The following is a 26,869-nucleotide window of genomic DNA, read 5'->3' as shown; positions in this document are numbered from 1 at the left end:
CCGTGTGATCTTAACCTAGGTACTTAACCTCTGTGTGCCGCAGCTTTCTTTTGTGTTAAATAGGTGAGTAATGGTATCAACCTCATAGGCCTGTGTGACAGTGAATGGAGGTAATGCACAGAAGGCGCTTAGAGCAGTGCGTGGCTCAGTAGTGTTCGGTAGGGGTGGTACCCAAAGGTAGGGCCTCCCCATTGTCTAGTGCCCTCAGGGCTCCCCAGCCGGCGAGGCTGGGCAGCAGCGCCCCCGCTGGTCCCGAGAGAAGGAAGGGCGTCCTCCTCTGCTCCCAGCGGCGCTCCCGGCTCCTCTCCTCCCTGCGGACTGGGAAGCCTCGGTAACAGCTGTAACTGCTCGGGGAAAGGAGCGCTTCCCCGGTCCGGCTCTGCGCGCGCACTGTACCTGTCCGGGATTGTCACATCCAGGGCTCAAACAGCCTTAAGAGGCCGACGCGGTTATTGTCTCCATTTCATCACGGGGGAAACTGAGGCTCCCGGAGGTCAGGTTCCTCACCCCACACCACGCAAAGAGGGCACGGCGGGACGTGGGGCCGGCGGCTCTGCTTGTCCCCAGCCTCCGCCTGGTGGCCAGCAACCCGCCCCAATCACTGCGACGTGTGCGCGCCTGCTCCCAGCACGTGTGCGCGCCCCGAGACCCGCCCCGGGAAGCCAGGAGCGCGGTTGGGGTCGTGGGGGCGGAAAAGGGTGGCCAGGGCGGACCCGCGGGGCGGGCGAGAGGGCGGACCTTTGGCCGGGCCCCCGCCCCGCCTTCCAGCCCCGCCCGCCGGGCTGCAGAGGGAGGCGGCGGCGGCTCTGGGCGCCGGGAGTCGGCGGGCGGCGAGGAGCGCGGAGCCGGAGCTGGACGCCGCCGCCGCCACCGCCACCACCACCTGCGCGGCCGTCATCAAGGTAGGGCGGCCCCGCGCCGCCGGCCGTGCCTTCCCGGTCTGCGCGATGGGGACGTCGGGCGGGACGTGCGCACTGAGCCCCCTGCGGCTTCAGCTCTCGGAGAGGGAGGGATGCGGGGCTCGGCGCGCGGGGGACCTGGCTTTCAGCCCCTTTGCGTGACCTTGCACAAAGCACTGCTCCTCTTCAGGCCTCAGTTTCCCCGTCAGGATAGCGGGCTCATTGGTGGCCCCCTTCTCTCGGGGTTGTTGGGAGGGGCCGCCCCGAGGTCTGGGCTCCCGACGGCTCGCTGCCCGCATGAGTACTGTCTGCACCTCCCACCCCTCCAGCCCGCGGTGAGGGAAGCTCACTCTGGGCGCGGCCAGCCGGTCCCGACAGGCCCCTGCTGTGGCCCGGGTGCTCCATGGGACTCTTGTCGGGACCCTCCCCCTCTTGGCTGCGTTACCTGCTGGGCCTCAGCTTCCTGGTACAGGAAACGGTGGGGTGGGGGGCATCCCCGGGTCCCCGCCAAGCCGGCCTGGGCGTGCAGGTGGGGCATCAGCCGGCCCACCAAGAGGGTTTACTCGTCTGGGGCTGGAGGAGCCCTAGGTTGGAGGTGGCTGGACTCCTGGCGGCACGACTGCCTGGACCAGCCCCACGTAGGCACCTCGATTTACAGAGTGGTACAGGACAGCTCCTTCCCCTTCCCCACCCGGGCCAGGTACTGGTGCCTAGCTGTGTGTCCCAGAGCTAGTGTGTGATAAGGTGTGACACACACTAGCTGGTGTGACAAGGGTTGACTGGCGGCCACGCCTGGACCTCAGAGGGGTAACAATGCCAAGGGGCTGTGTCTGCGTGGCATTAAGGGATGGGACAGAGCACAGGTCTGAGGGACTGTGGTCCAGGCTCCCTAGGTAAAGAAGACCTATGGCATCTGGCCCAGCCCCTCTGTAAGATCCCCTCTGGAAGGTCTTGCTGCCCCCTTGCACACTCCTTGTGATGGGGATCTCATTAGTTGTAAACCAGGCTGGAATCTGCTACCCAGTCACTGCCTCTCCTGCTGGTCCTGCTCTGAACACACAAACAACCTCTGACCCTTCCTCCCTCACCCTGGAGCAGTGATCAGGTCCCTTAAGTATGCTCACCTCCAGCCCCAGCAGTTTCTCCCATCAAAGCCCAGGGAGCCAAGGCAAGAAGAGGGAGCTGAGGTGTCTGCCCCAGAGCAGACTGTGGGACCTCCGCTTTCCTGGGGCTTGTTTAGAACCCACCTGTGCCTCAAAACTGGAATGTGCCTCAGAACTGGAATATGTCTCTCGAGCTTCCTGCCCCTCCTGGGGACCTTCTGAGAGGTCTGGAGTGAGGAGAGCCGGAGCCCCTCTGCAGGCCTTTCCTGCCCCATGTGGCCTCCTCTCCACCTGCCTGATGCCTGCCCTGTTTGAGGGAGTGGTTTCTAAGAATCACTTCTCAGCCTTCTGGACTTTCTTGTCCCCTTCATGACCTGCCCCACACCCAGGGACTTTCTTACAGCCAAAAGAGGGCAGGAGACCCCTGGACAGGTCGTGAGCTCTTTGTCATCACAGGTATGCAAGCAGAACCTGGGGTGAGCTACCTCGGACTGAAAGTCTGTGGAATTCTAGGGCTGAAGTAGTGCCTATGACCTTGCCCTGCGGCCATGGTGGAGCTGCACAGGACTGGGAGCCGGACCACAAATGAGTGTTATTATCCCCTCGTAAAAGCAGGCAAAGTATATGTGCTGGCCCATGAGCCCAGCTCCGACGCGCAGGCTTAAGTGCTACCTGGGTCTCCTGTCATCTCGACACATGTATAATCTGGGCCCTGTTTTCCTGCTTGCCTAGTTCAAGCCTTTTTGGCCTGATTTAGGAGCATGGCAGATTCGGGTTATTAAAAAGTCATGCTATGACTTTAATTGCTAATAGTTTTTAAGTGCACCATGGAATTATGGAATGTCTAAGCTGAAAGGAGCCTTAAGACATCATCTCATTCAACCCCCTCATTTAACAGATAGGCATCCCCTGTCCCCAGAGGGGATGTGACTGGGCAAAGGTCACACAGCAAACCAGCAACCGAGCCCAGGGATCCTGATTCCAAGATTGGAGTGCCATTTTTTCCCCCAGAAAACACATAACATTTAATAAATGAAAGGAGGCTGTATTTATTCCTGTAAAATTAGGAAAAATAAAAATAAAAGGATGAAACTCTGCGCTGGCAAGGCTGTAGGGATTCGCCTGTGGCATTTAATTTTGCAGAGCAATCTGGTAGCCTGTTGTCATGAAAATGACCCTACTTGCCCTTTGCCTTTAGCCAGCTACTTTGAGGGCTTTATCCTAAGGAAGTAACTATAGAGAGAGACATATGTATAGTGCTGTTATTTGTAAGAAGTTGTCTTCTGGCCGGGTGCAGTGGCTCACACCTGTAATCCCAGCAGTTTAGGAGGCCAAGGTGGGCGGATCACCTGAGGTCAGGAGTTCGAGACCACCCTGGGCAGCATGATGAAACCCTGTCTCTACTGAAAATATAAAAATTAGCCAGGTGTGGTGGCACATGCCTGTAATCCCAGCTACTCGGGAGGCTGAGGCAGGAGAATCACTTGAACCCGGGAGGCAGAGGTTGCAGTGAACCATGATTGCACCACTGCACTCCAGCCTGGGCGACAGAGCGAAACAACATCTCAAAAAAATAAAGAAAGAAGTTGCCGTCTAGTGAAGAAGTGTTCAGTGTTTTATCTGAGGCTTAATAAACATTTCATTTGACAAATACAGCTTAAAAAAATAGTGGCACTGAAGCTTACAGTACCAGAGTCTGGCCAGCATAGAAACAGTTTAATCCAGAAGAAAGACCATGAGACTAAAGTCAGCAGACATAGATTCCAGGATGAAGTGTTCCTCTGCCCTACCTTGGGCCAATCCGTTCCCCTCTCTGGGCCTCACTTTCCCCATCTGTGAAATGGGGGTAGACTCAGCAGTTGCTGAATTTGAGCTCTGACAGCCAACCTCTTAGAGTGAACAAATCTCAGTAGCCAAGCCGAGATTGGAAGGAGATTCGTTAATTGAATCTCCTTAGACGCAGGCAGCTAGCTCCCCACTGAGGGGTTTCAGCCTTAAATCTCTGCTATTTCAAAATGACCAGAAGCTGGATTGTTTTAGAAGTTGGTGTGTTTTTATCTTCTCTATTAAATCTCAGGAGGTCCAGAAAATAATTGAGCAGAATCTTCTTGTATTGTAAGTCTATAATCCGTGCCTTGCCTCCTTCAGAACAGATTGGACGTGCTTTGCAATCACACCTGGTCTGAAGGGGCAGGAGTAGGTGACTTTGCTTCTGTGGGCAAACTGTGCCTCCTGGGGGTCTGCAGGCTGCTCTGGGAAACTTACTAGGTTAAACCACATGAAATGGCCAGTATGTGACTTGTTTTGACTTACAAGAAATGGCAATTTCATTTGGTTCAGCCTAAATAGAAAAAGATATACAGGTATTTAAAGAGTGGTGTGCTCCTTACTATAATTGAGAGATTGGCAGGGTGTGGTGGGGACAAGGAAGGTGTGATTATGAGCTTGGAGAAGTCAAGGAGGAGGGACATGAGAGCCTCACTTTGAAGAATCACTAATAGTAATAATAATAGCTAACATTCGTTGAGTATTTACCACCAGCCTAATTTTGTCCTAAGTGCTTTATGTTCATTCGTTTGTTTGGTCATTCAGCCAGTATTTATTAAACACCTACATTGTACTAGGTTTTTTGTTGTTTTTTTTTTTTTTTGGGATAGAGTCTCACTTTGTTGCCCAGGCTGAAGTGCAGTGGCATGATCTCAGCTCACGGCAATCTCTGCCTCTGCCTCCTGGGTTCAAGTGATTCTCATGCCTCAGCCTCCTGAGTAGCTGGGATTACAGGTGCGTGCCACCATGCCAGCTAATTTTTGTATTTTCAGTAGAGACGGTGCTTTGCCATGTTGGCCAGGCTGGACTCGAACTCCTGACCTCAAGTGATCCGACCATCCTGGCCTCCCAAAGTGTTGGTATAACAGGCGTAAGCCACCACACCCAACCTGTACTAGGTATTTTCTAAGTGCTGGGGAAAGGGGGAAGGTGCTAACATTAAACAAAATAGGCCAGAAAGATCTTCCCCCAAAGAACTTACAATCAGATGCGGGGAAAGGCAGATGAAAAACAGTAAGTAAAATAGATGAATAGGTGATAAATAAAATAGGTGATAAATGAGATGGAGCAAATATAGGAGGGGTTAGGGTATGCGAGGGTGATGGGAAGAGGGGTGCAGTTTTAACGAGGGTGGGCTAGGGGCCTCATTGAGAAGGTGATTTTTAGGCAAAGGCTTGAAGGAAGAGAGGGGTGAGTCAGGCTCATTTCTGGGGAAACAGCCATTCAGGTGCAGGAAACAGCTGGGGCAAAAGCCCTGAGGCAGGACCATGCCTGGCGTGTTCAGAAAAGCGCGAGCTGGAACAGACTGATGGGAAGAGAAGAGGAAGAGAGGAACAGGCAGGCTCTGGGCTAGACTGTGTACCCCACCATGCTCATGATGGAATCCTGCAAGTGTCTGAGGGAGCTACTATTTTTATCCCGCTTTTCCAGTTAAGAAAACAAAGATACAGAAAAGTTACGTAGCTTATTGAAACTGTGTCTCATGGAGAATCTAGGACTTTCAGCCAGGGTCAGCGGGGAGCCATGGAAGGCTTTTGAATTGGGTAGGAACATGGCCAGATTTGAATATTGGTGTGATTCCTGTGAGATTGCCATGGTCTGAATATTTATGTTCCTCCAAAGCTCATATGTTGAAATCTTACCCCATAAGGTGACGGTATTAGGAGGTGGGGCTTTTGGGAGGGAATCAGGTCAGGAAGGCAGAGCCCTCATAATGGGATTGGTGTTGTTATGAAAGAGGTCCCAGAGAGACCCTCACCCGCTCCACCACATGAAGACACAATAAGAAGGCGGCGTTCTATGACCCAGGAAGTGGGCCCTCACCAGACTCCAAATCTGCTGCCTTAGTCTTGGACTTCCATCCTCCAGAACTGTGACAAATACATTTCTGTTGTTAATAAAGCACCCAATTTTTTTTTTTTTTTTTGAGATGGAGTCTCGCCCAGCCGCCTAGGCTGCAGTGCAGTGGCGTGATCTCTGCTCACTGCAACCACTGTCTCCCAGGTTCAAGCGATTCTCCTGTCTCACCCTCCTGAGTAGCTGGGATTACAGGCGTCCGCCATCATGACTGGCTCTTTTTTTTTTTTTTTTTTGAGATAGAGTCTCGCTCTGTCACCCCGGCTGGAGTGCAGTGGCAGGATCTCAGCTCACTGCAAGCTCCACCTCCCAGGTTCAGGCCATTCTCCCGCCTCAGCCTCCCCAGTAGCTGGGCTACAGGCGCTCACCACCACACCCGGCTAATTTTGTTTTTGTATTTTTAGTAGAGACGGAGTTTCACAGTGTTAGCCAGGATGGTCTCGATCTCCTGACCTCGTGATCTGCCCTACTCGGCCTCCCAAAGTGCTGGGATTACAGACATGAGCCACCACGCCTGGCCAAAGCACCCAATTTATGGTATTTTGTTGTAGCAGCAGCAATGGACAAATACAGGTGCAGAGAGACGGCTGTAGAAATAGTCCAGGTCTGGAGTGCTGCAGTGGGACCTGGGCAGTGAACTCAGTGCTAGAAGAGAGGTTGGGGTCCAGGCCAGGTGAGCAGGAGGAGGATGAGGAGGAAGCCAGGCTGGCCATGGGCTTATTTATTTAACAAACACTTATTAGCACTTCTTACCACCATCTGATATTTTATGTACATTAACCCAATCCCCATAACAACCTATATGGTAGATACTGTTACTTATTATTTCTCCCATTTTAAAATGGATATATTGTATGTAAATGATATCTCATAAAGTTAATTTACAAAGAAAATACATTTTTAAAAGTATAAACACTTGATAATGGAGACTTTTAGAAAAAGGCAGGAAAACAGACAAAATAAATTACCATATCTTCTCCTCTTCTCATCCCACATGATGAATATAAACATTTACTTTCTGTCTTTTTTCTACTATCATTCCCATTTTATAGATGAGAACACTGAGGCCCAGGGAAGTTGGGTAGCTAGCCCAGGATCATACATTCAATCCATGTCATCTGCCTCCAGCATCCAGGGTCTTAATCATCATCCCTTGCTGCCTGTAGTCAATCCTGGGAATGTCAGAGTTGGTGGGTTCCATTAAGATACCATCCCCCAAACCTAGCCCCTCCCCACCCAGCCACCCCACTCATGGCATCATTTCACAGATAGGTAAAGTGAGGCCCAATGAGAGATGGGGCCTTGCTCAGCATCTGTCAGCCAGTCAGGAGCAGATATGCGAAGTCTCATTCAAATAAGAAATTGGGAGCTGAGCATTTGTGCAGGGTTGATATGACAGCTGCTTCTAGCCTGGCCTTGAGCCTGGAGTTTGCAGGGGTCTGACAAATGGCATGTCCCTGCCCACAGGCAGTGCAGGGGACTACCAGGGCAAGCGTGTGTTCCCTGGGCCCAAGAGTCTTGTCCCTCCAGCCAGCCCTGGGTGGGAGGTGAGTTTGGGGCTTTGCCCACATTGCAGGCCCCCTGAGAGTTGTCTCCTGTACTCTGACTGTGCATTTATTTCTGGCTCTGGTGCCAGCAAACTCCTGGGGCTGCCTGCTGCCAGTGATGCAGCCCTGGCTTCTAGCCCCATCTCAGACACTGAGTGGCCTTAGGCCAGGGTCTTTCCTGGCTCACCTGCAGAATGGCATCATAATGGCCCCAGCCACAGGATGAAGTAAGAAGTGCAAGGGAAGTTCTTGCACAGGGTGTGGTCCATGGCGTGCTCAATAACTGGGCAACTCCTGTGGCTGTTCCTAAGGCTGCACCAGAGTGTTGGCCCAGGCTGGAGAATTGAGCCCACTGCAGACAGAGCCTCCCTCCTGCCAACCTCCCTTTCACACCTGGCTGACCAGGTAGACCTGCCCGAGACATCAGAAACTAGCCTCCAGCAATGGTTTGGAGTCTAAGATCGCAGACAACAAGGGATACAGTGCAGCAAAAGAACCCAGGCCTCTAAGGAAGGAGAGGTGACCCCGCTACTGACATGCTCCTTAGGCAAGTCTTCACCCTTCTTTATGACTCAGTGTCCTCATCTGTGAAAGGGGGAGAATAATTCCTGCCTGAGTCATTGAAATGATCTTCACCCCAGCAACCATCTATTGATGTTTTTCTAATGCTTGGGGAGTGTGAGTGTAGACGAGCTAGACCCATCACAGCTGCGAGGGCCCATAGCCTGGCAGGAGCACTACGGTTATCATAGGGAAGCCCAGGAGCTGTGGGGCCTCCAGGAGGGGCACCTAACCCAGCCTAGGGTGGAAGTGGGGGGTCGGGGAAGCCTCCCTAGAAGAGCTGATGCCTGAGCTGGGTTGTTAGTGGGATTTGGAGATGGCCAGACTATGAAGGGTAGAAAAATAAGGGAAGATATTGGGTCAGTCACTTGACTTCTTCAAGTGTCAGTTTCTTCATTTATAAAATGGGGATAATAAATACCTGCTCTGCCTAATTTATAGGCTTGTTGTAAGGCTATAAATTGGATAAAAGTAAGGAGGCACTTTAGAAACTACAAAATGCCAGGCACCTACCTATTCATTATTTATTGTGATTTCTGGGGCCCCTAGGGGTTAGGAAAATACCAGGCCAGCATCTGGGGCTGGGAGAACTTCCGGTTGGTTTTGAAAGGGCTACAATCAAATCGGACAGAGACAGGCAACCGCCATTAAACATACATCCCTTGATTTAAGAGTTCTGGAGTATTTCTGTGCCTGGGTATGGCTTTGTTTGGTGGGGTCCCTGAAGGCAGCCATGACCACATCGCAGATCACAGCCACATTCTGAGGATGAGGAGGAACAACGTCAGACCCAAAGCACTACATCCCTGTAGAGGCCTGGGACCTGCCAGGGGTAGGGATAGAGGACTGGAGCACCGTGGGGCCGCCATGAAGGAACCAGTCTGTTTAGAGAGAGGGCCACCATGTCATGGTAAGAGAAAGAGTAGTACGTGTGGAATGAGCCTGTTTGGGTTTGAATATGAGAAAAGAATCTTTCCCCAGCGTGCAGACATAGCAAAATATTCAGACAGAGAGACATCAAGCTAATTATCACTAGGTGGTAGAATTTTGTTTTCTTTAGTCTTTTCTACATTTAAAATGTTTTGGCTGGGCATGGTGGCTCCTCCCGGTAATCCCAGCACTTTGGGAAGCCAGGAGTTTGAGACCAGCCTGGGCAACAAAGTAAGACATTGCCTCTATTAAAATAAAATAAAATAATGTTATACATGATAGATAATTTATTTCTTTAAAGATTTTGGTGATATGTGTACAGTTATTCCTAAATATTCAGCTTCCAGGACACCCAAGGATATCAAAATCTGTGGATATTAAAATCCCTGATATAAAATGATGTAGCATTTGCATGTAACCTACACACACCCTCCTGTATACTTTAAGCCATCTATAGATCACTTACAATGCCTAACACAATGTAAATGCTATGTAACTAGTTGTTGTACTGTATATACATATTTTTAAGACAGAGTCTTGCTCTGTCACCCCGGCTGAAATGTAGTGGCACAATCTCGGCTCACTGCAAACTCTGCCTCCCGGGTTCAAGGGATTCTTGTGCCTCAGTCTCCTAAGTAGCTGGAATCACAGGCATGTACCACCATGCCCAGCTAATTTTTTGCATTTTTAGTAGAGATGGGGTTTCGCTATGTTGGCCAGGCTGGTCTCGAACTCTTAATCTCAAGTAATCTGCCTGCTTTGGCCTCCCAAAATACTGGGATAACAGGTGTAAGCTACCACGTCTGGCCCGTTATACTGTATTTTTAAATTTGTATTTTTTAATTGTTGTATTGTTATTTTTAATTTTTTCGCGTATTTTCCATCTGAGGTTGGTTGAATCTACAGATGCAGGACCCACAGATACAGAGGGCCAACTATGTATGCAATATAAGTTATAATGATATTTAGATAATAAAATGATCAGGCCGGTCTGACATCACCAGGCTGCAGGGATGAAGGCAGCACTCACAGCATAAGGACTTTGGTGAGGCCTGGATGACATCCCCAGTGCTGGCCTTTGGAACAGTTGGGAGCAGAGTCCAGGGATGGCTTGATGGAGTCACACTGGAGGAGACGTCTGTGGGGGTTTCTGAAGGTGGGAGCTAGGACTCTTTTCTTGGGACAAAGACTTGGGGTTTTGGGTGGCTGCAAGCACACTGTGGAACCTACCACATCAGTAGCAACAGAGGGTCAGAGGCAGAGGTGAGGGTCCTGCTGAAGTTTGGGCCACTTTCTGAGCAAGACTAGGACAGCTGAGACAGATCCACAGGGGCGCCAGGCCAGGGAAGGGCCTGAGCCTTTAAATTCCATGAAGCTTTGGAGATCCAGGGTGAATGCTAGGCCTCAACAGACCCTTGTCCCTTAACGATTTGTGTTCTTGGTCTTTGGTCCTATCTCACAGGCGTTCCAGCCTCTTTGCAAGGGAAGTAAAGAATCTAAGCTACTGTGGTATTTCATTCAAAGCAGGGCTTATCTATTGTGAGATGTACCCTTATTTTATAATCCATTAAGAAAGAAAAAGCAACAAAAACTATTATTGTAAGTTGCATCCCAGTTTCAGAGATGTTAAAATGTAAAAAACTGTCTTGGAATCATGTGACACGTGGCAGGCCCCCAGTGAGACTCTTAGTGTGTATTCACTCATTGCATCTTCACCATCGCATTGTAGCTAGATAGTCTTGTCCTCTTTTTACAAATAAGGAGGCAGGAGCCCAGAGAGGTTGAGTAAATTTGCGAGGTCACAGAGCCAGCAAGAGGCAAAGCTGGGTTTTGAACCTGGTCTAATTAGATTCCACTTATTTTTCCTCATCCAACCCCACAAAGAAAAGGTTCCTGGGTCCTGGCCCTTGGGAAGAACAGAATCTCCACACTGCCAGCTCAGAAATGTTCCAGTGGCCTGGTCATTAAAAACCTGGTACTCTGAGTAATGGGGGTGGGGAGTGTGGAGGAGGGCTGGGGAGATAATGAACAGGAAGGAGCTTTGAGAGCTTGCTGGCAGGGTCACTAGCCTCATCCTTGTTGAAACCATTCCAGGAGTGGCTCGGCCTGTGTGGCCTGCCCTGGAGAAAGGCTGTCGAGATATCTGCCCCACACAGATCATCCTGGAGCCTCGCCCAGACTGACCCATTCATTCGTTCCCTAAAAAGTTATCTTTCAATGTAATTTTTTGACTAGGACCTTTGTTCACAATTGATTACTCTCTGTATGTAAAGCATTAGAGATACCGAGCACAGCAAAACAGACACAGGTCCATCTTTGAGGGCTCGCCGACCAAACGGGAGATGGACAGTAATCGTAGAGTCCCACAGAACCTGGAGGAGGAGAGAGGAGTGAAGGGCGTGCAGAGTAGAGAATGTGCTGAGTCCAGGGTCACCGCAGAAGGCTGCAGTCCAGGGCACAGATGGTGCAGGTCAAGGAAAGGAGGGTATTTGGAGATGAGATGGCTCTTTTAAGGAGGTGAAACTGAGGCTCAGAGAGGCCATAGGACTTTTCTGAGGTGACACAGCTCAGAAGTGACTCTCCTTTATGGTTTTCTGTGTTGTGGGTTCCTTTCTTGAGTTTTCCTTTGGAGATGAAAACATGATGTGAGGGGAGCCGTGGCCTGCGAGGGGATGGTTGGAATGTTCTAAGGAAAGGACATTGAGCTGAGATCTGAAAGATGAGAAGGGGGTGACCAGGTGAGGGTGGGGAGGGAGGCATGCTGCACAGGAGAAACAGCCTTGCAAAAGCTCTCTGGCTGGAGGAAACAGGCCTTTGAGGAACTGAAAGCACCATGTGCAGCTCAGATCCCTGGGCAAGGTGAGGCTGGGGAAGTAGAACAATGGCCGCCGAATGGTCTGCTCACATTTATGTATTTCGAAAAGATCAAGGGCAAGACGGTTGGTGGCGGAGACTAAATGACCAAGTTTAACAGATGTTTGGAGCCAGGCACTGTGGCTCACGCCTATAATCCTAGCACTTTGGGAGACGGAGGCATGAGGATTTCTTGAAGCCAGGAGTTCCAGACCAGCCTGGCAACATAGTGAGACCTCATCTCTAAAAAAAAAAAAAAACAAGAGAGAGAGATAATTTGAAGGTGGGACAGGAGGCTGGGATTAGTGATGGATTGGCATTGGATACAAGAAAAGGGAGGCCACATGGGTGCCCGTGGGTTCTGGCTTTTCCGGCAGTGCCCTTCTCATGGCCTGACTTGCAGAGGGAGTCGTGCTGGGGGACACAAGCAACATGGGAGCAGCCTTCACCGCACTGGGGCCTTCTGCCCAGGGCTGGTTATTGTCCACTGTTTTCCTCCCAGCTGAGCTTGGATATCCTGGTTCACCCAGTGCTGGGGTTTGCCAGATGATGTGAAAAAAAGTCAGTGGGGTAAAGCACTTTAGGGTGTTGATAAGAGTGAGCTGATGTCCCAGGTTACTGAGGACAAGAAATGGGCTTCCACAGTATGCCCATGGGAATCACATGGCCCCCACACCATCCCTGGAGCTGGCCATTCAGCAAAGCTGTTGCTGAGCGTGGTGGTGGAGTCGGGGCATTGCTTGATGCATTGTGTCATCCTGGAGAGGGGTCTCTGGTTGCGGCTTCCAGGGCCCTCTCCTCGGGCCTGAACCTGTGTTTACGGATCCATCAGAGGGGACACTGGCAAAGGGCTGGTCACATCTGGCAGGTGACAGGAGGCTGGAGGTGGGGAGGGTGCGGTCAGGAGGGGTGCTTGAATTAGTGAATTTGGAAGCAGGTGGAGCATTTTCACCCAGTGACAGAGTTAGTTCACTGTGTGGTCAAAAGAAGGGATGGTGCAGGTCAAGGAAAGGAGGGTATTTGGAGATGAGATGGTTCTTTTAAGGAGGTGAAACTGAGGCTCCAAGAGGCCATGGGACTTGTCTGAGGTCACACAGCTCAGAAGTGACTCTCCTTGTATGGTTTTCTGTGTTGTGGGTTCCTTTCTTGAGTTTTCCTTTGGAGGTGAAAACATGATGTGAGGGGAGCCATGGCCTCCGAGGGGATGGATGGGAATGCTTGCAGGGGGACTTCCTGGAAGAAGGAGCATTTCTCTAAGCTGAGCCTTGTAGCAGCTGGTCATACAGAGTGGTGGATAGGGCGTTACTGGCAAAGGAAACGATGTAACCCAAGGACTGGAGAGGAGAAAACTTACTAGGCCTATGTGGGATGCAATGAACATAGGGTTTGGTTTGGCTCAGTATAAGAGGCAAAGCGTAAGGTATTTGCCAGATGCCAAGGGCAGGGAGGTAGGTGCAGCCTGCCCTGTCAGGGAGAAGTGTTTTGGCTCTGACGTTGTTTGGAATTGCAGGCACATTATGATCGTAAAATGTCAGACTTTGAGGCAGTTTTTTGTTTGTTTGTTTTTTTGTTTTATTTTGTTTGAGATGGAGTCTCACTCTGTCACCTAGGCTGGAGTGCAGTGGCGTGATCTCAGCTCACTGCAACCTCTGCCTCCTGGGTTCAAGCAATTCTGCCTCAGCCTCTTGAGTAGCTGGGATTACAGGCGCCCACCACCACACCTGGCTAATTTTTGTATGTTTAGTAGAGACGGGGTTTCACCATGTTGATCAGGCTGGTCTCGAACTCCTGACCTTGTGATCCACTCGCCTCGACCTCCCAAAGTGCTGGGATTACAGACAAGTGCCACCGTGCCTGGCCTATTTTTAAGTTCTCTGTTGAAAATGCACCTCCTGAGTGTCTGCGCCCGACCGACTGCTCACCTCCCTCCTGCCCTCGTCCCTGCCACTTCCCCTTCCCCGCTTGCCTCTCACATCCCTTCTTGATATACTCCTGGGCCACACCTTGGCTTTGAATCCCCAGCTGAGAAGCTATTGAAGGTTTTGGAATAGAGTATGCTGCCACCTACCAGTAGCCCAAGTGGGGTCTCAGCTTTAGAGAGGTGGGATCTGAGATGAGGACAGCCTGGAGGAGGCAGGAAGGACCTGGAAGATGGGGAGGATGAGAGATACGAGCAGGATTGCAGGTCATTGCTTCATGAGACCCAGGACCCATGTCCACAGCTGCCCACCAACACGCCAGGCCCAGGCCAGCACAATGCTGGGCAGCAGGGGCTCGGCGTCCTGCAGAGTCACTATTGTGGCTGGTAGGCAGAGGCAGAATCCTCATATTCTAGCAGTCCCAGATCTCGGCCACTCACATAGGACCTTCCAGAGCCTAGGGAAGGGTTTCTTCCCAGCCCACAGATGTCAGCGAGACTTTACGGGCACTCAAACAGCAGCCCAAGAGCTGGTTTGATTCGTTCCATTTTACAGATGAGGAAAATGAGGCTTCAGAGTGAAGCCAACCGAGAGGCATAGTAAAGTAAAAGGACCAGTAAAGAGCTAGACTGTGGCCACTTTTAGCAGCCATTTGTAGCATCAAAGCCTAGAGATGTGCATTCTCGCCAGGATCTGCCACTGACCAGCCAGGTGACCTTGGACAAGTCACATCCCTTCTCAGGTTCTTGTTTCCTCACCGGCAAAGTGAAGGGTAGACTAGATCATTTCTGCCATCCTTTGAGATTAAAAATTATCTCTGACTCTCTTCATCTTCTATCCCAATTGCCTCCAAAGTGATCTATGCAAGATGCACATTGGGGTGCAGGAAAAAATATCTAAACAAATAAAACAAAAAAATTCAGCTTTACTCACATTTGCCAGGTGGAGACACACTTCCCAGCTGGGGTGTCAGGCAGCCTCGTGTCTCATGTGGTCCAGGACTCCCCAGAGAGAAGGGGAAACACTCTGAGAAAGGGTAATGACCTTACTCTTTGGTCTGTTTTTGGAAGTTATCCCAATTAATTAACCTGGTTAATTAATCCAAGTTAATCCAGACTAATCCAGATTGGATTTACAAATTATATTCACCACTTTAAGCTAACTAGCCCTTACAAAATGGACACGTGGTTTTTAAAGATTCTTACTGAAAAATTGTGACTTGTTAGTAGTGCTTACTTACTATGCTAATAATGCTAGTACGTGAAGACAAGGAAATGGAAGAGGTTGACTGCCGGCCTGTAATCCTGGTACTTTGGGAGGCCAAAGCAAGAGGATCGCTTGAGGCTAGGAATGTGATACAAGCCTGGGCTACATAGCAAACCCCTGTCTCAAGAAAAAGTTTAAAAATTAGCCGGGCATGGTGGCACATGCCTGTCGTCCCAGCTACTCAGGAGGCTGAAGCAGGAGGATTGCTTGAGTCCTCCTCAAGGGAGTTGTAGGCAACAACGAGCTATGATGGCACCACTGCACTCCAGCCTAGGTGACAGAGCGAGACTCTGTCTCTAAAAAATTTTTTTTAATAAAAACAAATTTAAAAGAGGAAAAAAAGTGAGAGAATTAACACTGGGGTTTCCAGTGCAGTCACTTCATCAGCCACAAGACCCAGGACAAAAACAGTGACAAGCTAGTAAGTCTGACAAGAAGTCAGCTCAAGTTTGTTTGTTTGTTTATGTTAGGGGACATTTTGAAATACGTATTTACAGTCACTCTGGTTAGTGATGAATCTCACTCAGTGTACGTTTTGTCTTGCGAGGTTTGATAATGGTTACTTGTATAGCATATAAGATAATGGGGTGTGAGCTCAGTTTTTTTGTTTTTTTGTTTTTTGGTTTTTTTTCTTGTAGAAGAGGTAAATGATCAAAAAAGTTTGGAGATCACCTGAGGTCAGGAATTTGAGACCAGCCAGGCCAACATGGTGAAACCCCATCACTATTAAAAATACAAAAAATATTTGCCAGGTGTGGTGGCACATGCCTGTAATCCCAGTTTCCCAAGAGACTGAAGCAGGAGAATCACTTGAACCTGGGAAGCAGAGGTTATAGTGAGCCAAGATTGTGCCACTGCACTCCAGCCTGGGTGATGGAGCCAGACTCCACCTCAAAAAAAAAAAAAAAAAAGGTTTGGAGCCCATTGCTCTAACCTCCTGGTCTTTTCCTTGCTCCTGCCACCTCTGACACGCCACCACGTTTGTGATCAAGCATTGTTCCAGCAGAGTAGGATTTCTGTATTTTTCTACCCATTCCCAGACCCCATGGGAATACCTCTGTCCACAGAGCCCAGCACAAGGGCTGTCTCCAGCTGGGCACTTGGAAAATGTGGGTGGAGTGAATGCGCTCCAGTTTTCCCCTCGCATTGTGGGGGCTGCTGATGCTCTGCGGGCCTTTCTAGCAGAAAAGACCTAAGGTCTGCCATCATTCCCAGCCTAAAGCACTCTCTGGAGAAACACAGTTCACCTTTCAAAGCTGTGAGTCCAGGAGAGCCTCGATAAGACCACTGAGCCCTGAGCTCACAATTATAAGGCCTTTCTTTCCTAACCATCTTTGGAATTTGTCCCTCCACAGACGAGTTTCCACTATTACTTAGAGCAACACAGATAAGGAACAAAAATGTTTGGTACTGTATCCAGGTATAGGAGGACAGGACTCTGTTCTGTGTTTTAGCGCACTCTTTTGGACTGGGAGGCTGGAGACCTGGATCTTGTTCCTGCTTCTGCCCTGTGTGGGTGGCCTTTGGCATGCTGACTCCGTTTCCTCTTTCTGTACCCCATGATCTCTTGGGGTCTGGCTAGTGCTGTTTTTCTGAGATGTGACATCGGGAATCCTTTTGGGGACCCGCTCTACTGAGCAGTTCTCAGCCCCCATCTGCAGAGTTCGAGTATGACCCGGAAGACAGGGGACAGCTTGGAGCATATGGGCAACCAAAATGGGGAGGACGTGGGAAACCAAGTCACACAAGAAACTCCCCAACCCCGAGTGGAGCCATCCCAGGGACCTGAGTCAAGAGGTCTTCGATCTCTGGAAGGCTGTCATGGGGCAGAAGCAATGGATGTGGCTGGCGGGGCTTCAGGAACAGATAGGGCAGTGGGGAAAATGGTAGATTTCTGTTCAGTAGATGCGAGGAAGTCCACCGGTTGAGCATGTCTTCCCCCAGCAGGGGTGAGCTCCCCATCGCTAGACTGGTACGAGCCAAAACCCTCAGACTCTTCAAATGGGGTGCTGGAGAAAGAAGAGCAGAATTCTGGGGTATTGTATTTGGTGCTTGCCCCTAGATGTAATAAAACTATTTGGGAGAGAGTTACTGGGTCTGGCTAAAAATTGAAGAATTAGAGTTTTAGATTCTAAATCAGCACTCATGGGTTGATAAGGGGCACAAGGCTTTCTCTGCTTTCATTCGGTTCAGAGGGTTTTGGTGCTTCCCAGCACAGGTGACACCCCTCACCCCTTCCCTGAATGTGTAGATCTTTATATATTGCTACTTTGAGGAAAAATAAAGGACCATAAACACTTTGTGCTTCATAGTTTAATCTGTAAACCCTGTTCAAAGCCCATATTCATTTTTATTAAATGTTCATTTCAATCCATGAGTGCAGGTAAATAACTTAGGACAGTGCCTGGCTCACAGTGAGTATTCAATAAAGGTTACCATTATTTACTTGTTTGGAGTTTAGTTATTTAACAGATACTTAACTTTGAGTTTACCATGTGCCAGGCTGGGTTCTAAGTGCTTGACAGATATTAACTCATTTATTGTTATCATCCTCATTTTATGGATGAGAAAACCTAAGTCCAAGAGAGGTAGATAACCGGCCCAATGTCTCCCAGCTGGTGTGTGGTATGGCTGATGTCTGAGCCCGGCAGGCGGGTTCCCAACCATGTCAGTAGCCACTGTGCTGCTGCCTCTCGATGCGATTGTGTCGTGTAATAAATAAACCAGCCCCTCTGCATCCATTCTCCCTCAGAGCCTCCCTACAGCCTCCGGAGGGTGACAGGCAGGGATGCTCCTGCCCATTTAATGGGTTGAGACACTGGAGCCCAGAGAGAGGCTTTCACAGCATCACACAGCAAAAGGGGGCAGAGCCTACTGCAGCCAAGTCACTGACCTTGGAATATCTATGTGCCCTCTCTGCACAGAGCAGGGCTCCCCGCTGAAGGCCAGTGGGAGTTGGTGCTAATTAGGGGGGCCCTGGTCCCTCAAGGGGCCCTTCCTTCACTGGGAGGAGGGAGGTTGGTGGGAAGAGCCACGACTCTGCCAGGGGCCTGGGGAAATATCGTCCAGGCATGTCCTGAAGCAGGGAGGCTCCTGGTGTCTGGGGAAATAGCAAGGCCTCCTCACCCTACCAAGCCCCTCTGCTGGGCCCCTGGCAGAGATGGCCCTGAATAGCCAGGAGTGAAAGGGGAAGCAGACAGGGAGGGCCATCCCGCACCCCGCCCCCTGCTTTTGAAGTCACATCAGGGACCAACTCTAAGGTCAAGGGTCAGAAGGGGCTAAAAGAAGTAGGAGCTCTGAGGAAGTCAACATGGAAGCAGAGCTGTAGCTGCCAGGGAGTTCAGGAAAGCTGTGGGCTGATACCTAGGTGCTATTATTTCTCTTTTCTTTATTTTTTTAATGATGGTGATATATACATACCAAAGTTTACCATTTTAACCATTTTTAAGTATAAAATTCCATGGCATGATGTACATGCCCATTGTGCAGCCATCTATGTTAGTCCACTCTCACACTGCTATAACAACATACATACCTGAGACTGGGTAATTTATAAAGGAAAGAGGTTTAATTGACTCACAGTTCCACATGACTGGGGAGCCTCAGGAAACTTACAATCATGACGGAAGGTGAAGGGGAAGCTGGCACCTTCTTCACAGGGCTGCAGGAGAGAGATAACTCACAGGGGAAACTGCCGCTTTTCAACCATCAGATCTCATGAGAACTCCCTTAGTAACATGAGAACGAGCTGGGGGAAACCGCCCCCATGATTCAATCACCTCTCACCAGGTCCCTCCCTCCACATGAGGGGATTACAATTCGAGGTGAGATTTGGGTGGGGACACAGAGCCAAACCATATCACCATCACTGCCAAGATTTTTACATTTTGACCTCACAGTAGTAGCCTACTCTATTCTTTAATGTTTTTGTTTACATGTGTCAATGAAGAGCCTATGTTCAGACTGAAATATATTTGACAAAACAGGAACGTACATGTAGGAGACTAACACCTGGCTGGGCCCTTGTCAAGCACTGCTCTGAGGCATTTTATATGAATGAACAATTCCTTGATAAGGTAGGTGCCATCATGGACCCCGGTTTACAGCTTAGGAAACTGAGGCACAGAGAGGTTTAGGAAAGCTACTCAAATGCTTGCCTTGGCCCACTGGTTGCTGCCATTTCTTGAGAACTTTACCATGGGCCAGGGCTACACGCTCTTTTTTTTATTTTTGAGGGGGGCTGGTGGGGGTAGGGGGACAGAGTTTCGCTCTTGTTGCCCAGACTGGAGTGCAGTGACGCAATCTCGGCTCACCACAACCTCTGCCTCCCAGGTTCAAGCGATTCTCCTGCCTCAGCCTCCCAAGTAACTGGGATTACAGGCATGCGCCACCATGCCCAGCTCATTTTGTATTTTTAGTAGAGACGGGGTTTCTCCATGTTGGTCAGGCTAGTCTCGAACTCCCGACCTCAGGTGATCCACCCGCCTCGGCCTCCCAAAGTGCTGGAATTACAGGCATGAGCCACTGCACCCGGACCAAGGGCTACATGCTCTGCTCCTTGCTCATAGCAACGTGGCGATGTGGTACCGAGACTTAGAGAAGGGAAGTGAGTCTGGATTTGGATCCACGTTTCTCTGACTCTGAAGCCCGTATCTTAAGCACGTGTACTGGGCTGCGAAGCTGTTATGGGACAGCAGACACAGTAGGTGGGTTTTGTTTCAGCTGTGGAGCACCACGAGAAGGAGGACGGAGAGGATTGGGACTCCCGGTTCTGGAGTGCTGGCCTCAGAGCATGCAATTTATATATTGAGAAGAAGACTTAAAAGCCAAGGAGCAGAGCCACAGTGGCCACCAAGTTGGGGGGTGGTTGAGTGCTCATGGAGCTCTTGGAGTTTGGACAGGAGTTCCTGCTGCTTATTAATCGCGTAACCTCAGAAAACTGACGCCGCTGCTCTGCCGAGTGTCCCGGCCACACTCACAAAGTGGAGATGATCCTCTGCACCCCCAGGTGATTGTGAGGGGTAAACTGAGCAATAGTTGTGAATCATAGAGCTGGGTTGTATAGCAGTAGTTCTCAAAGAGTGGCCTCTGGGCCAGAGGCTTCCTAGTCACCGGGAACTTGGTTGGAAGTGCAGATTCTCAGCTCTCACCCACGCTGCTGAATCAGAAACTCTAGGGTGGGGCCCAACAATGGGGGTTGGTTTGTTTGTTTGTTTTTTGTAGAGACAGAATCACTGTGTTGCCCAGGCTAGTCTGGAACTCCTGGCCCTAAGCGATCCTCCCACCTCGGCCTCCTAAAGTGCTGGGTCACAAGCGTGAGCCACCGCCTGGGTTTGTTTTTTTCCAGCCCTCCAGGTGCTCTGAGCACCCTCAGATGCTCTGCTGTGACACAGCAGGCAAACACATGTAAATGCGATGGGGCCACCTGTCCTCACAGCCAGTCTTGCGGGCAGAAGTGCCTTTCCCGCAGGGGCACTGACATCTTTCCTGCACTCTTTTCATCCTCATAAACCCAGACTGCTGGCACTGGAAATCTGAGAAGGGCAATCAGTCTGGCCTCCTGCCTTTCTGGCCTGCAGGCCCAGCCTGAACAAACAATTTAGGTGGGGCTCCTGGAGGCTGGAGGCAGAGAAGAGGTACCTGGGCATCCTCTCCTGCCAGCTGTTGCAGACTCTGCCTGGGGAACCGATTACGGGTGAGCAGAGGCATTTATCTCCATGTTAACAAGCAGGAGAAAGAGTAGCAGAAGAGAACTTCCCATCTCCTTCCCGCTGTGGGGCCGAGCTTGGAAGTGGGGCACGGGGTCAAGCTCAGAAGTGGGGTGTGGGGCTGAGCTTGGAAGTGCGGTGTGGGACTGCCAGTATCTGCAGGAGCAGGCAGGCCCTCAGTCGTATGTGGGGACTCTTGTCACAGGGCAGTCACACCCTTTTCCTTCTGAGTCCAAGCACAGAAGGCCTCAGAATTCTGCCCCTCCTCCTCATGGGGTTCCGCAACCCCTCCAGCCTACTGGAGCTGGACATAAAATGAAACCCACTAATTTCTTCCTTAGATACCAGCCCAAAGTTGGGGAAAGAAAATCGTTTCCCAAGCTCAATGTCCTAACTTCCTAATTGCAGGGGTTAAGTCGACTTCGGCTCTGACCATGTCACACCCCCAGTTACAAACTTCGATGCCTCCCCTCTGTCTCAGGTGCCACCTCCTCAGCACTGCATCCCCAGCCTCTCTCCTAGCGGCAGCCCCATGACTGGCCTGCATTTGCTCAGACCCAGCCTCCCCACCCCAGCGCAGCAAGCTCCTGGCTCCATCTCCGCACACCACAGACAGGCATGACCTAGCACAGCGCCTTCTACCCTGGTGCCTTCCCTTCCCTCCTTTGCTGGGCTTGCTCTACTTGACCTTGAAGACTCAGTTCAGTCGTATCCTCCCGGGGACCCTCCCTAACTCCCCAGATTTCCATCTCCCTGCTGCAACTTGCAGCGCTGGCTTTAGCCCTGGTGATCCTGAATTGGGCTTGCTGATTACGTGGGGGCCTCCCCCATCCTCTGAGCTCCCCCATAACTGACACTGTCTGGGTCTGTCCATACATCTCCCCTACAGTGCCCAGCATGGCATCAAGCTCAAAATGGGCACGGATGATGTCGGCTGAACTGACTCTGGGCCCCAGGTCCCTGAGGCAGGCAGAGTGAGGGCTGATTTGTGGGTCCGTGCTGAGAACAGAATGCAGGACCCCTGGTTGGATGCCCACCCCAGGACCAGAGTTACCGAGCTTCAGCCCTGCCTCGGGCTGACTGGGACCCGAAGCAAGGCGCTCTTCCTCTCTGAGCCTCAGTGTCCCTCTCTGTCCAAAGACAGGTCCGAAAGCTCTGTGCCAGAAAGTGGACAGTGAGCAGGAAGTGGAGCCATCAGATTTTCAGCCTCCTGGAGGTGTCTTGGAAAATCCCCAGTGACCCTTGTTGCTTGAAACTCCCAGATAAGGAGATTGTGGGGCAATAAACCTGTGTGGAGTTTTGGTCAGGGCTTGATTTGGGGGATTAAACAGAAAGAAGCTCTGCTCTGTCTCCAGAAGGTCCAGGCAGGACAAGACCTTCTCAGGACAGCTGACGGCTGGACAACTCTGTCGCCCTTGTGGTCCCGCGTGTGTCTGGCGTGTGCAGGCTGCAGCGCCCTCCACAGACTGTCCTAACAGGTGGGCAGGGCAAGGCTGTTACTACTATGTGGATAGAAACAGAAAGCGAGAGAAGGGATGAGATTTGCCCAAGGTCATGGAGCGAATTGGTGTCAGAATTAGGATTCTCGGCTGGGCTCGGTGGCTCACACCTGTAATCTCGGCACTTTGGAAGGCCAAGGTGGGCGGATCACCTGAGGTCAGGAGTTCAAGATCAGCTTGGCCAACATGTTGAAGCCCCTTTGCTCTACTAAAAATACAAAAATTAGCCAGGCATGGTGGTGCATGCCTATAATCTCAGCTACTTGGGAGGCTGAGGCAGGAAAATCACTTGAACCCCGGAGGCAGAGGTTGCATTGAGCCAAGATCAAGCCATTGCACTCCAGCCTGGCAACAGAGCGAGACTCCGTTTCAAAACAACAACAACAATGAAAGAATTAGGATTCTCCAGCCTGACCAGCACACCTGCTATGACAGTGATAGGCCCAGCCCCTTGGCTCCTAGCACCCCAAGGAGGGATTGGAAAGAAGCTGCTGGTGTGAGTGAAAGCTCAAGCCGGGAGTCAGGTTGGCCTCCCCCTGGGTACCCACAGGGCTGTAGGTGGGCACAGCAGAAGGGGAGAACCATCTAGGGTTGACAGTCCTATGGGTGTGTTGGTGGGGGAGGAAGGAAGAGAAGGAAAAAACGCAATGGGCAGGAAAGGAGGAGAGGAGGGGTGCTTCCATGAGATGAGCTCCTACTTTGTGCCGGACACATGCAAGGTCTTTTACGTACATGATCTCATTTAATCTTCTAGATTCTATGAGAAAAATATGAGGATACTCTAATGCTATGGCGTAGAGACAAATAGGGGTCCAGGGCTTGAATCTGGTGCCTTCTTTTTCCCTGCCTTTGGCTACGTCCCCAAATGTCAGGAGGGAACCACATGGGATGGAGAGACTGCTCAGTCTGAGAGCTGGGAAGGCTCCCTGGAGGTGGTTCTGTTGGAGCTGGGCCAGGAAGGTGGGGTGACAGGAAGGGGCTTTCTAAGAGCCCTGCTAAGAGCCACCCAGCGACTTACCTGGGCTGGCTTAGTTCTAGGTGGAGGGAGGGGGTGAGCAAATATGGATTATCTGGGAAAATGATGCTTCTTTATTTTCTTTTTGCTTCTCCCATTCTCTTTTGAAAACCATGATGCTTTGAGGGGAGAGCAGACAGACCAGTTTGTCTCAGAGAACAGGTCTGGGGAGATTTGAAGGAGGTCAGAGACTCAGGGGGAATGTAGGGACCTCAAAACCCAAGTCCAGCAGAGGACTTTATTCTGAGGACAGAGGTGACCCGGGGTGGGTTTTAAGGGAAAGTGCAGGGCCAGAGTTGGGGGTGGAATATGTGAGGCCTGAGTCCCCAAGAAAGAAGGCTGCTCAGGCCTTGACATGGCCTGGGAGAGGGGTAGAGAGCAGGTGGGGGCCGTGGGGGCAGGGCAGGGGAGGAGGCAGGGCAGGAGGAGGTGGCTCTGGGCAGTGTCAGATGTGGGAAGGAGGCACTCCCTCAGGCCTAATCTCATCAGGAAGAAAGAGGCCTTGTCTTGGTTTGCTCTCTGACTCAATCTGTACTTCCTGTGGGCCTGCAGAGAGGCATCTGTGCTGGACCAGAAGGATGGGCGGCGCGGGGGTGGGGAAGGCGGAGACCTGAGGACAGGACTGTTTGCATTTGCTGGCTACAGACAGCTTCTGCCTCACTGGTGATGGTCGATCCCCAAAGGAGGGTCCCTGGATGGCTGCGCTCCTGCTTCCCTGCCTGGGCTGTGCTGATGGAGAAAAAGCAAAGGGCTCCTTCCCCCGCCCCTTCGCCCCCTCCCAGGCCCCTCAGCACTAGGGCAGGGCGGGGCCTTCTGGCCTCCACCCGGGAAAGCCCAGCCCAGAGAGATGCACAAATGCACTCTCTTGGATTCTTTTTGATCAGTAGGAATTGTCAGCTAGCCTTCTGCATCTGTGTGTCTGTTCCCCCATCATCATGGTTTGCACCAGGGGTTGGAACTCTCACGAGCCACTCAGCCCCTGGCAGGCTGCTTTATGCTTTCTGGTTTGGGATTTTTACTTAGATCCCCAAAATGCTGGGCCCCCGGCATGTACCCGTTCTGTGTTAAATCACATCTCAGTGTCCTGTACACATTGGGACCACAACAATCTTACTAGCCAACGTCTTTTGAACACTAAGTATGCACCAAGTGTCACTCTGGATGCTGTGCGTCTCACCTTATGTAAGTGTCCAGGAACCCCTGAGAGAGAGTGTGGTGGACCTGTGACTGAACAGCCTGGCTTCAGATTCCAGCCCAGCCACTAACTATGTGATCTTAGGCAAGTTATATAACTTATCTGTGCCCTGTTTCCTCATCTTAAAAATGGGGCTACGACAGTACATGCATGAGGGTTGAGTTAGTATGTGGAACATACTTAACACCTAGTCAGCAATATAGGTGTTAGCTATTATGTGTATTTGTAGTGCCTGATTTTCCTGGTGAGGAAATAGACACATTAAGTAACTTGCCCAGAGTGGCAGATAGGAAATGATAGAGCAGCACTGTCCAACAGAACTTTGTTCAGAGATGGGTGGGTTCTTTAATTACACTGTTCATTGGGTGTTGCTTATATGGTTTCATCTGTGCTTATTAAGCGCATGTGGCTTTTGAGCTCTTGAAATATTGCTAGTGTGACTAAGGAGCTGGATTTTACACTTTATTTAATTTTAACTCTAATTCAGAAGCCTTGTGGGACTAGTGGTTCTGTGTTGGACAGGGCCATTTAGAGTCAAGATTAGAACCCTGACAGTCAAGCTCCAGGGCCTGGGCCACTTTGGTGCTCTCCTGCTTCTTTCTTGCTTAAATGTTTTACAGTGGAAATGTAAAGACACATACAAAATGAAAGAGAAGATTCAAATGAATCCTCTTGTACCCTCACCCACTTTCAGTAGCCATCAGCAGCCTGTTTCATCTCTACTCGCTTATTCCCTCCTCCTCTGTCCAACAACCCCAAGTTATTTCAAGATAAATCCCAGATGTTATATCATTTCATCTGAATATTAGGTATATGTCTCTAAAAGATAAAGACTCTTGTCTAATATAAGCACAGTATTATTACCACGCCTAATGACAACAATTCTTTACTACTGTCAGGTGCCCACTCAGCTTTCCCTGATTGCTTCCTGATGCCTTTTTGCAGTTGGTTTGTGTGAATCTGTATCCACTCAGGATCCGCACATTGCACTTCCTGCTGTGCCTCTGATCTCTTAAGTCTCTTCTGAACTATAATGACCCTTGTCCCTTTTTCCTTGTCATCTTTAAAGAAACCAGATATTTTAAAATATATATATATATTTCATTGTACTAAAATACACATAGCATAGTATTTGCCATCTAAATCATTCTTAAGTGTACAGTTCAGTGGTATTAAGTACACTCATACTGCTGTGCAGCCACCACCACCATCCATCTCTAGAACTCTTTTTATCTTGCAAAACTGAAGCTCTATAGCCATTAAACGATAACTTTTCATTCCTCCCTACCCTCAGCCCTTGGCAGCCACCATTCTACTTTCTGTCCCTGGGATTTTTGCCTACTCTAAGTAACTCATATAAGTGGAATCACACACTGTCTTTTTGTAACTGGCTTATTTCACTTAGCATAATGCCCTCAAAATTCATCCATGTTATAGCATGTGTCAGGATTTTCTTCCTTTTTCTTTTCTTTTCTTTCTTTCTTTCTTTTTTTTTTTTTTTTGAAACAGGATCTTGCTCTATCACCCAGACTGGAGTGCAGCGGTATAATCATAGTTTACTGCAGTCTCTAACGCCTGAGCTCAAGTGGTCCTCCCACCTTGGCCTCCCGAGTAGCTGGGACTACAGGTGTGCGCCACCATGCCCAGCTAATTTTTTTTTTTTTTTCTAGTAGAGATGAGGTCTTGCTGTATCACCCAGGCTGGTCTTGAACTCCTGAACCCAAGTGATCCACCTCATCCTCCCAAAGTAGAATTTTCTTCCTTTTGAAGGTTGAGTAATATTTCATGGTATGAATATACCACATTTTACTGATCCATTCATCTGTGGACGGACACTTGGGTTGATTCCACATTTAAGCTATTGTGAATAATGCCGCTATCAACATGAGTGTGCCAATATCTCTTCCAGACCCTGCTTTCATTTCTTTAAGGCTGTATATCCCAGAAGTGGAGTCGCTGAATCATATGATCGTTCTATTTTTAAATTTTTGATGAACTGCCATACTATTTTTCATAGCAACTGCACCATTTTACCTACCAACAGCGCACAAAATCAGATTGTTTCAAATCAAATTGTTTGCTTGCTTGTTGTTGAGTTGTTGGACTTCTTTATATATTCTCAATAGTAACACTTTATCAGATAGATTTGCAAATATTTTCTCTCATTCCATATGTTGCCTTTTCACTCTGTTGCTAGTGATACAAATACAAACAAATTGTTAAATACAAACAAGTTGTTAATTTCCATGAATACAATTTGTCTATTTTTTTTCTCTTTTGTTGCCTGTTCCTGGTGTCATAACCAAGGAATCATTGCCAAGCCCAATGTTGTAAAGGTTTTGCCCTTTGTTTTCTTCTAAGGTTTTTTATAGTTTTAGCTCTTCTGTTTAGGTCTTTGATGCTTTTTGAGTTAATGTTAAAAACCAGAAAATTTAGCATGTAGGATTTCCTGTGTTTTTTTCCTGATTGCA

At 49.9% G+C, this 26,869-nt stretch overlaps 1 protein-coding gene across 4 annotated transcripts in view; it reads left to right on the top strand.

Annotated features, from left to right (window-relative positions):
• The first annotated feature begins 792 nt into the window (after positions 1-792).
• Positions 793-26,869, top strand: part of CORO2A (coronin 2A) — a 67,845-nt gene continuing 41,768 nt past the window's right edge. For all 4 annotated transcript variants that reach the window (XM_021927332.2, XM_021927331.2, XM_021927330.2 and 1 more), the window contains exon 1: positions 793-902. The gene's annotated coding sequence lies outside the window, so the exon portion shown is untranslated. The remainder of the gene's footprint in view (positions 903-26,869) is intronic.

Source organism: Papio anubis, chromosome 13 (genome assembly GCF_008728515.1).
Source record: "Papio anubis isolate 15944 chromosome 13, Panubis1.0, whole genome shotgun sequence".
Lineage (NCBI taxonomy): Eukaryota > Metazoa > Chordata > Mammalia > Primates > Cercopithecidae > Papio > Papio anubis.
This window is presented reverse-complemented; position numbering and strand designations above follow the sequence as displayed.